Raw genomic sequence first — 9737 nt, forward strand, 5'->3', positions numbered from 1 at the left:
AAGTACTTTATTGACTAAGCCACCTTCAGCCCCATAGACCCCTTATCACCACTAAAATCACTCATAATTCTAATGTTTCAACTAACTTTTACTTATAACTCATCTTCACACAAAATACTATCTAAAGCTACCCATCTGTTGGTTGTCTTTTTGAACAAGGCTTAAAAAGAAACTCCAGCCAAAACCAAGATACAAAGAGTAAATTGGGAAATTCGAGAGACTAAAATAAACTGAAATGTCTCTTTTGATTTGGTGTCCCAAACTCAGACTAGGTTAAAAGGAAAAAGAAATGTTCTTAGTCTACACTATTTATTATTGAGGGGGGAATTTTTCTTGAAAAGGCAAACAGTGTTCTCTAAACTAGATTTACAAAAACGTCTTACATTTACAATTCCTTCACTGACACAAGAAATACATAAAACATTTTATGCTGAAAAGAGCCAAGCAAAGAGCTGCTACAAAGTAAATTTAAAGGGGAGGGAGTGACCCAGTGAAGAATGCTTGGAGAAGGGACTGGGAAAGGAGGCAACCTTTGGAATGTAAATAAGTAAAACAATTTTTTAAAAAATCCATTCAGCTGTCCCTAGAAGCTTGCAGCTGTGGCTGCTGTGTTCCATGTGTGTCAGTAGGTGGCAGAGAGGAAAGAAATTATGTCTAAGCTCAGTATTCTGACCTATGAACATTTGAATGATTAGTAGCTTCACACTCCCTGAAAAAAGCAAGCCTGAGATAACCACCAGTCCAAGAGGGACTCAGATAGGGAGCTAACCTGAAACAATCACCAATACCATGCTGCTCAGACCCTGAAGACTCCTAGGACTAGGAGCAAGCCCGAGACTAAAAGAACCCCCCTCCTGGGACTGAGGGCCCAGGGCAGGGGTGAGCCTGAGACAGATGACCCTCCCACAGGACCACTTGAGCACACCAGAGGAAAAGCAAGCACAAGATAACTACCAGACCTGCACTGTAGGACCTGGACAGGGAGCTGGCCTAAGACAACCAGTACCACACAGGCTTGGGGGAGCAAACCATGCCTGAGATGACCCCTGCCCAGCACCATAATGCATAAGTGGGGCTTATGGACAGGAAACCGGGAAGGGGAATAACATTTGAAATGTAAGTAAAGAAATATATCTAATTTTAAAAAAAGTGGATGGAGAAAACTGACTCCACAAAGCTGTCCTCTAACCTCTTTACACACATGTGGCACATGTTCCCATACACAAATACCGCAATATATATGAGCACACACAGAGACATATGCAATAATAAATAATTTAAATGTCATATGTAATCAAATGTCATTAAAAATTAAGGTCTGACATCAAACTCAATTTCTGACATATAAATATTAATGTCTCTTTTATACTAGGGATTTTAAAATTTAAAAGTATCCTGACAAAGGGAAGATTAAGGGAGGATTTATTTTAGCTCATGGCTTTAAGAGACAGGTCCACTGTAGCAGGCACAGGGCAGCTGATCACACACTTTCTCTAAAGTAAGGCAAGAAAGACAGATGCATGCAGCACTCAGCTATCTGCCTCCTCTTTAACTTTGTAGACTGTGAAAAGGTGCTTTGGTGAATTTTCCATCCTCAGCTAAATTACTTCTCTGTACAATGCCTTCGAAGACATACCTAGAGATCTCCTAAATGATAGGTTAGCCACGACAGAGTTAATTACAGCACATTCTGCTTAAGCAGTTGGTTCACAAAGAAAAGAAAATATTATGGGAAGTTGTTTTAAACAAAAATAGCCATGTTACTCTCTGGGTTTGAGGCCAGCCTGTTCTATAGAGTGAGTTCCAGGACAGCCAAGGCTACACAGCAAAACCCTATCTTGAAAAACAAAAAACAAACAAAATAATGTTAGGCTGAAGAGCAAGAAACAAGCCACAGGTTTTAGAAGACCTGGATTGACTTTCAAAGACAATAAATACATAAAATTATCATAAAGGTCATCAATTACAAAAAAGGGAGAAACTGAGAACACAAGACAATTACTGGAGAAGAAGAAAGCACAATGGTTTGCAACTGTGAATACCATTAATAAGTGCTCAGTGATTACTTGATGTAAGAATGAGCAGAGGGTTGTGAGATTTACATCTGTCCTCTTAACTATGCATAACATCTTCATTAGTCACACCAAACACTTTGTATAAATTAAATGACTTCAAATCAACTTGAAAAAATAGGGTTTACTTTTTCACTTTAATTCTGTTATATTAAACAAGCAAGTAAATAAGACAAATACAAATAAAAACTGTATATAAAATGTTCTATTTTTATTGTTTATTTACCTGGTCCACCCTCCAACTGTTCCACATCCCATACCTCCTTCCCCCCCATCTCCAGGAGAATGTCCCCACCCCACCCACCCCACCAGACCTCTAAACCCCCTGCGGCCTCCAGTCTTTTGAGAATTAGGTGCATCTTCTCTGACTGCTGAAAATGCTCTGTTTTAAGATTTATTTATTATTATGTATACAGTGTTCTGCCTGCAGATGTTATGTATGTCCACAGACCAGAAACAGGCACCAGATCACTTTATAGATGGTTGTGAGCCATCATGTGGTTGCTGAGAATTGAACTCAGGACCTCTGGAAGAGCAGCCAGTGCTCTTAAACTCTGAGCCCTCTCTCCAGCCCTAAAAAATTCTTAATCTTGGTGTAAATATGAGATAATTTATGTGAAAGGCAAAACATTTGAACACATGAATAAAAAGTGGTAATGACTCAGCTTTGTTCCACATCCTTTTTTTTTTTCATCTTTATTAACTTGAGTATTTCTTATTTACATTTCGATTGTTATTCCCCTTCCCAGTTTCCGGGCCAACATCCCGGGAACCCCTCCCCCTCCCCTTCTATATGGGCTTCCCTTCCCCATCCTCCAATCATTACCACCCTCCCCCAAACAATCACGTTCCCTGGGGGTTCAGTCTTGGCAGGACCAAGGGCTTCCCCTTCCACTGGTGCTCTTACTAGGATATTCATTGCTACCTATGAGGTTGGAGGCCAGGGTCAGTCCAGGTATATATTCTTTGGGTAGTGGCTTAGTCCCTGGAAGCTCTGGTTGGTTGGCATTGTTGTTCATACGGGGTCGAGAGCCCCTTCAAGCTCTTCCAGTCCTTTCTCTGAGTCCTTCAACGGGGGTCGCGCTCTCAGTGGTTTGCTGCTGGCATTCACCTACGTATTTGCTATATTCTGGCTGTGTCTCTCAGGAGAGATCTACATCCTGTTCCTGTCGGCCTCCATTTCGTTGCTTCATCCATCTTATCTAGTTTGGTGGCTGTATATGTATGGGCCACATGTGGGGCAGGCTCTGAATGGGTGTTCCTTCTGCCTCTGTTCTAAACGTTGCCTCCCTATTCCCTGCCAAGGGTATTCTTGTTCCCCTTTTAAAGAAGGAGTGAAGCATTTGCATTTTGGTCATCCTTCTTGAGTTTCATGTGTTCTGTGCATCTAGGGTAATTCAAGCATTTGGGCTAATAGCCACTTATCAATGAGTGCATACCATGTGTGTTTTTCTGTGATTGGGTTAGCTCACTCAGGATGATATTTTCTAGTTCCATCCATTTGCCTATGAATTTCATAAAGTCATTGTTTTTGATAGCTGAGTAATATTCCATTGTGTAGATGTACCACATTTTCTGTATCCATTCCTCTGTTGAAGGGCATCTGGGTTCCTTCCACCTTCTGGCTATTATAAATAAGGCTGCGATGAACATAGTGGAGCACGTGTCTTTTTTATATGTTGGGGCATCTTTTGGGTATATGCCCAAGAGAGGTATAACTGGGTCCTCAGGTAGTTCAATGTCCAATTTTCTGAGGAACCTCCAGACTGATTTCCAGAATGGTTGTACCAGTCTGCAATCCCACCAACAATGGAGGAGTGTTCCTCTTTCTCCGCATCCTCGCCAGCATCTGCTGTCACCTGAGTTTTTGATCTTAGCCATTCTCACTGGTGTGAGGTGAAATCTCAGGGTTGTTTTGATTTGCATTTCCCTTATGACTAAAGATGTTGAACATTTCTTTAGGTGTTTCTCAGCCATTCGGCATTCCTCAGCTGTGAATTCTTTGTTTAGCTCTGAACCCCATTTTTTAATAGGGTTATTTGTCTCCCTGCGGTCTAACTTCTTGAGTTCTTTGTATATTTTGGATATAAGCTCTCTATCTGTTGTAGGATTGGTAAAGTTCTTTTCCCAATCTGTTGGTTGCCGTTTTCTCCTAACCACAGTGTCCTTTGCCTTACAGAAGCTTTGCAGTTTTATGAGATCCCATTTGTCGATTCTTGATCTTAGAGCATAAGCCACTGGTGTTTTGTTCAGGAAATTTTCTCCAGTGCCCATGTGTTCCAGATGCTTCCCCACTTTGTCTTCTATTAGTTTGAGTGTATCTGGTTTGATGTGGAGGTCCTTGATCCACTTGGACTTAAGCTTTGTACAGGGTGATAAGCATGGATCGATCTGCATTCTTCTACATACTGACCTCCAGTTGAACCAGCACCATTTGCTGAAAATGCTATCTTTTTTCCATTGGATGGTTTTGGCTCCTTTGGCAAAAATCAAGTGACCATAGGTGTGTGGGTTCATTTCTGGGTCTTCAATTCTATTCCACTGGTCTATCTGTCTGTCTCTGTACCAATGCCATTCAGTTTTTATCACTACTGCTCTGTAATATTGCTTGAGTTCAGGAATAGTGATTCCCCCAGAAGTCCTTTTATTGTTGAGGATACTTTTAGCTATCCTGGGCTTTTTGTTATTCCAGATGAATTTGCAAATTGTTCTGTCTAACTCTCTGAAGAATTGGATTGATATTTTGATGGGGATTGCATTGAATCTGTAGATCGCTTTTGGTAAAATGGCCATTTTTACTATATTAATCCTGCCAATCCATGAGCATAGAAGATCTTTCCATCTTCTGAGGTCTTCTTCAATTTCTTTCTTCAGAGGCTTGAAGTTCTTATCATACAGATATTTTATTTGCTTGATTAAAGTCACACTGAGGTATTTTATATTATTTGGGACTATTATGAAGGGTGTCATTTCCCTAATTTCTTTCTCGGCTTGTTTCTCTTTTGTGTAGAGGAAAACTAGTGATTTATTTGAGTTATTTTTATACCCAGCCATTTTGCTGAAGTTGTTTATCAGCTTTAGTAGTTCTCTGGTGGAACTTTTGGGATCACTTAAATAAACTATCATATCATCTGCAAATAGTGATATTTTGATTTCTTCTTTTCTAATCTGTATCCCCTTGATCTCCTTTTCTTGTCTGATTGCTCTGGCTAGAACTTCAAGAACTATACTGAATAAGTAGGGAGAAAGTGGGCAGCCTTGTCTAGTCCCTGATTTTAGTGGGATTGCTTCAAGTTTCTCTCCATTTAGTTTAATGTTAGCAACTGGTTTGCTGTATATGGCTTTTACTATGTTTAGGTATGGGCCTTGAATTCCTATTCTTTCCAGGACTTTTATCATGAAGGGGTGTTGAATTTTGTCAAATGCTTTCTTAGCATCTAATGAAATGATCATGTGGTTTTGTTCTTTCAGTTTGTTTATATAATGGATCACGTTGATGGTTTTCCGTATATTAAACCATCCCTGCATGCCTGGGATGAAGCCTACTTGATCATGGTGGATGATTGTTTTGATGTGCTCTTGGATTCGGTTTGCCAGAATTTTATTGAGTATTTTTGCGTCCATATTCATAAGGGAAATTGGTCTGAAGTTCTCTTTGTGGGGTCTTTGTGTGGATTATGTATAAGAGTAATTGTGGCTTCATAGAAGGAATTCAGTAGTGCTCCATCTGTTTCAATTTTGTGGAATAGTTTGGATAGTATTGGTATGAGGTCTTCTATGAAGGTCTGATAGAATTCTGCACTGAACCCATCTGGACCTGGGCTCTTTTTGGTTTGGGAGACCTTTAATGACTGCTTCTATTTCCTTAGGAGTTATGGGGTTGTTCAAATGGTTTATCTGTTCCTGATTTAACTTCGGTATCTGGTATCTGTCTAGGAAATTGTCCATTTCCTGCAGATTTTCAAGTTTTGATGAATATAGGCTTCTGTAGTAGGATCTGATGATTTTTTTAATTTCCTCTGATTCTGTAGTTATGTCTCCCTTTTCATTTCTGATTTTGTTAATTTGTACATACTCTCTGCATCCTCTCATTAGTCTGGCTAAGGTTTTATCTATCTTGTTGATTTTCTCAAAGAACCAACTTTTGGTTCTGTTGATTCTTTCTATGGTCCTTTTTGTTTCTACTTGGTTGATTTCAGCTCTGAGTTTGATTATTTCCTGCCTTCTACTCCTCCTGGATGTATTTGCTTCTTTTTGTTCTAGAGCTTTTAGGTGTGCTGTCAAGCTGCTGACATATGCTCTTTCCTGTTTCTTTCTGCAGGCACTCAGAGCTATAAGTTTTCCTCTTAGCACAGCTTTCGTTGTGTTCCATAAGTTTGGGTATGTTGTACCTTCATTTTCATTAAATTCTAAGAAGTCTTTAATTTCTTTATTTCTTCCTTGACCAGGTTATCGTTGAGTAGAGCATTGTTCAACTTCCATGTATATGTGGGCGTTCTTCCCTTATTGTTATTGAAGACCAGCTTTAGCCCGAGGTGGTTTAGTAGGACGCATGAGATTATTTCTATCTTTCTGTATCTGTTGAGGCCTGTTTTATGACCAATTATATGGTCAATTTTGGAGAAAGTACCATGAGGTGGTGAGAAGAAGGTATATCCTTTTGTTTTAGGATAGAATGTTCTATAAATATCTGTTAAGTCCATTTGGTTCATGACTTCTCTTAGTCTGTCTATGTCTCTGTTTAATTTCTGTTTCCATGATCTGTCCATTGATGAGAGTGGGGTGTTGAAATCTCCTACTATTATTGTGTGAGGTGCAATGTGTGCTTTGAGCTTTAATAAGGTTTCTTTTATGTATGTAGGTGCCCTTGTATTTGGAGCATAGATATTTAGGATTTAGAGTTCACCTTGGTGGATTTTTCCTTTGATGAATATGAAGTTTCCTTCCTTATCTTTTTCATGACTTTTAGTTGAAAATCGATTTTATTCAATATTAGAATGGCTACTCCAGCTTGCTTCTTCAGACCATTTGCTTGGAAAGTTGTTTTCCAGCCTTTCACTCTGAGGTAGTGTCTGTCTTTGTCTCTGAGGTGTGTTTCCTGTAGGCAGCAGAATGCACGGTCCTCATTGTGTATCCAGTTTGTTATTTTATGTCTTTTTATTGGGGAGTTGAGACCATTGATGTTGAGAGATATTAAGAATTAGTGATTATTGCTTCCTGTTATATTCATATTTGGATGTGTGATTATGTTTGTGTGCTTTTCTTCTCTTTGTTTTGTTGCCAAGACGATTAGTTTCTTGCTTTTTCTAGGGTGTAGCTTGCCTCCTTATGTTGGGCTTTGCCATTTATTATCCTTTGTAGGGCTGGATTTGTAGAAAGATACTGTGTAAATTTGGTTTTGTCATAGAATATCTTGGTTTATCCATCTATGTTAATTGAGAGTTTTGAGAGTAACCTGGGCTGGCATTTGTGTTCTCTTAGGGTCTGTATGACATCTGTCCAAGATCTTCTGGCTTTCATAGTCTCTGGTGAGAAGTTTGGTGTGATTCTGATGTCTGCTTTATATGTTATTTGATCTTTTTCCCTTACTGCTTTTAATATTCTTTATTTTGTGCATTTGGTTTTTTGACTATTATGTGATGGGAGGAGTTTCTTTTCTGGTCCAATCTATTTGGAGTTCTGTAGGCTTCTTGTATGCTTATGGGCATCTCTTTCTTTAGGTTAGAGAAGTTTTCTTCTATGATTTTGTTGAAGATATTTACTGGTCCTTTGAGCTGGAAGTCTTCACTCTCTTCTATACCTATTATCCTTAGGTTTGATCTTCTCATTGAGTCCTGGATTTCCTGTATGTTTTAGACCAGTAGCTTTTTCCGTTTTACATTATCTTTGACAGTTGTGTCAATGATTTCTATAGAATCTTCTGCTCCTGAGAGTCTCTCTTCTATCTCTTGTATTCTTTTGGTGATGCTTGTATATGCAGTTCCTTGTCTCTTCCTTTGGTTTTCTATATCCAGGGTTGTTTCCCTTTGTGCTTTCTTTATTGCTTCTATTTCCATTATTAATTCCTTCACCTATTTCATTGTGTTTTCCTGGAATTCTTTCAGGGATTTTTGTGATTTCTCTCTATAGGCTTCTACTTGTTTATTTATGTTTTCCTGCGTTTCTCTAAGGGAGTTCTTCATGTCCTTCTTGAAGTCCTCCAGCATCATGATCAAATATGATTTTAAATCTAGATCTTGCTTTTCTGGTGTGTTTGGATATTCAGTGTTTGCTTTGGTGGGAGAATTGGGCTCTGATGATGCCATGTAGTCTTGGTTTCTGTTGCTTGGGTTCCCGCGCTTGCCTCTTGCCATCAGGTTGTCTCTGATGTTACCTTGTTCTGCTATTTCTGACAGTGGCTAGACCGTCCTATAGGTCTGTGTTTCAGGAGTGCTGTAAACCTGTTTTCCTGTTTTCTTTCAGCCAGTTGTGGGAACAGAGTATTCTGCTTTCGGGCATATAGTCTTTCCTGTGGGCCTGTGTCCTGAGTTCACCAGGCAGGTCACTTGGAGCAGAAAAGTTGATCTTACCTGTGGTCACGTGACTCAAGTTGCTCATGGGGGGCTTCTTTTGAGCTCTCCGTGAGAGCGGCAACCAGGAGGGCCTGCGCCGCCTTTTCCTGGAGCCCCCATGCACCAGGGTCCCAGACGACATTAGGTGTTTTCCTCTGGAGTCAGAAATGTGGGCAGAGTGTAGTCTCTTCTGGTTTCCCAGGCGTGTCTGCCCCTCTCAAGGTTTAGCTCTCCCTCCCACGGGATTTGCGTGCAGAGAACTGTTGATCAATCCCTTCCGGTCCGGGCGGTATCTGGATCATGGGGGAGCTGCCACTTGAGTGCCCCTATCTTCCGGTTCCCAGAGGCTGTATACAGTTTCCTCTTGGGCCAGGGATGAGGGCAGGGGTGGGCAGTATTGGTGGTCTCTCCTGCTCTGCAGTCTTAGGAGTGCCCACCTGTCCGGGCGGTGAGCTCTCTCTCCCAAGGGGTTTGGGAGCAGTGAGCTGTGGGCCGGGATCAGCAAGCGTTCCACATCCTTTTTTTTTCCTCATCTAGCAAAGTCTTTTATTCAAAAGCTTCTCAGCACCATCCAGTTATCAGAAAGAATGAGCTTCACTTTTTCTCCCCACCCAACCCCCAATGCAGAGACAGACATAAAAGCATTCAATGGCGTGACCCTAGTGATGACAGTTCAGGCCCAATGAAGTTTAACCTGGTCCAGGTGAGCCCCACCATTCAGAACAGGAAGGAATCATGTCAGTGTCGATCAGTCTTCCCTTCTCAAACTATGAGTCATATGAAACAACCTTGCGGAAGTTGAATTCAGCGACTGCCAGGTAGGAAGGACAGTGACCTGTGTGGCAGCATGCAGTGTTGAGAGTTCAAATCCTGGCTAACCCTCCCTAATCTACTCTAGGAACAAGGAGCCCAGGACTGTTTGTTCTCCGCACACCTCAGCCGCTCATCTTACACTGTCTTACCACAAACACGAAGACGACAACAGTGGACAGCTACATCCAATTATTTTGCTAAAAGATCCTGAGCCCTCAGAGATGAGGAGAGCAGACAGGATGCCCCAATCATTCCCCTTTATTTTTTTCTTTATGAATATTTTGTTTTAGCATAAAGCATT

The 9737-nt window shown here is 40.7% G+C and overlaps 1 protein-coding gene and 1 non-coding gene across 15 annotated transcripts in view; one reads left to right on the forward strand and one right to left on the reverse strand.

The window, feature by feature from the left end:
* The window catches only part of Dock3 (dedicator of cyto-kinesis 3), a 355025-nt gene that overhangs the window by 292407 nt on the left and 52881 nt on the right, over positions 1-9737 (reverse strand).
* On the forward strand, positions 577-707 carry LOC120094488 (small nucleolar RNA SNORA17). Its single transcript, XR_015628327.1, has one exon. It is a non-coding gene; the product is annotated as a small nucleolar RNA SNORA17 (small nucleolar RNA).

The sequence above is a fragment of the Rattus norvegicus genome, chromosome 8, assembly GCF_021556685.1.
Source record: "Rattus norvegicus strain SHRSP/BbbUtx chromosome 8, alternate assembly SHRSP_T2T, whole genome shotgun sequence".
In the NCBI taxonomy this organism is placed as follows: domain Eukaryota; kingdom Metazoa; phylum Chordata; class Mammalia; order Rodentia; family Muridae; genus Rattus; species Rattus norvegicus.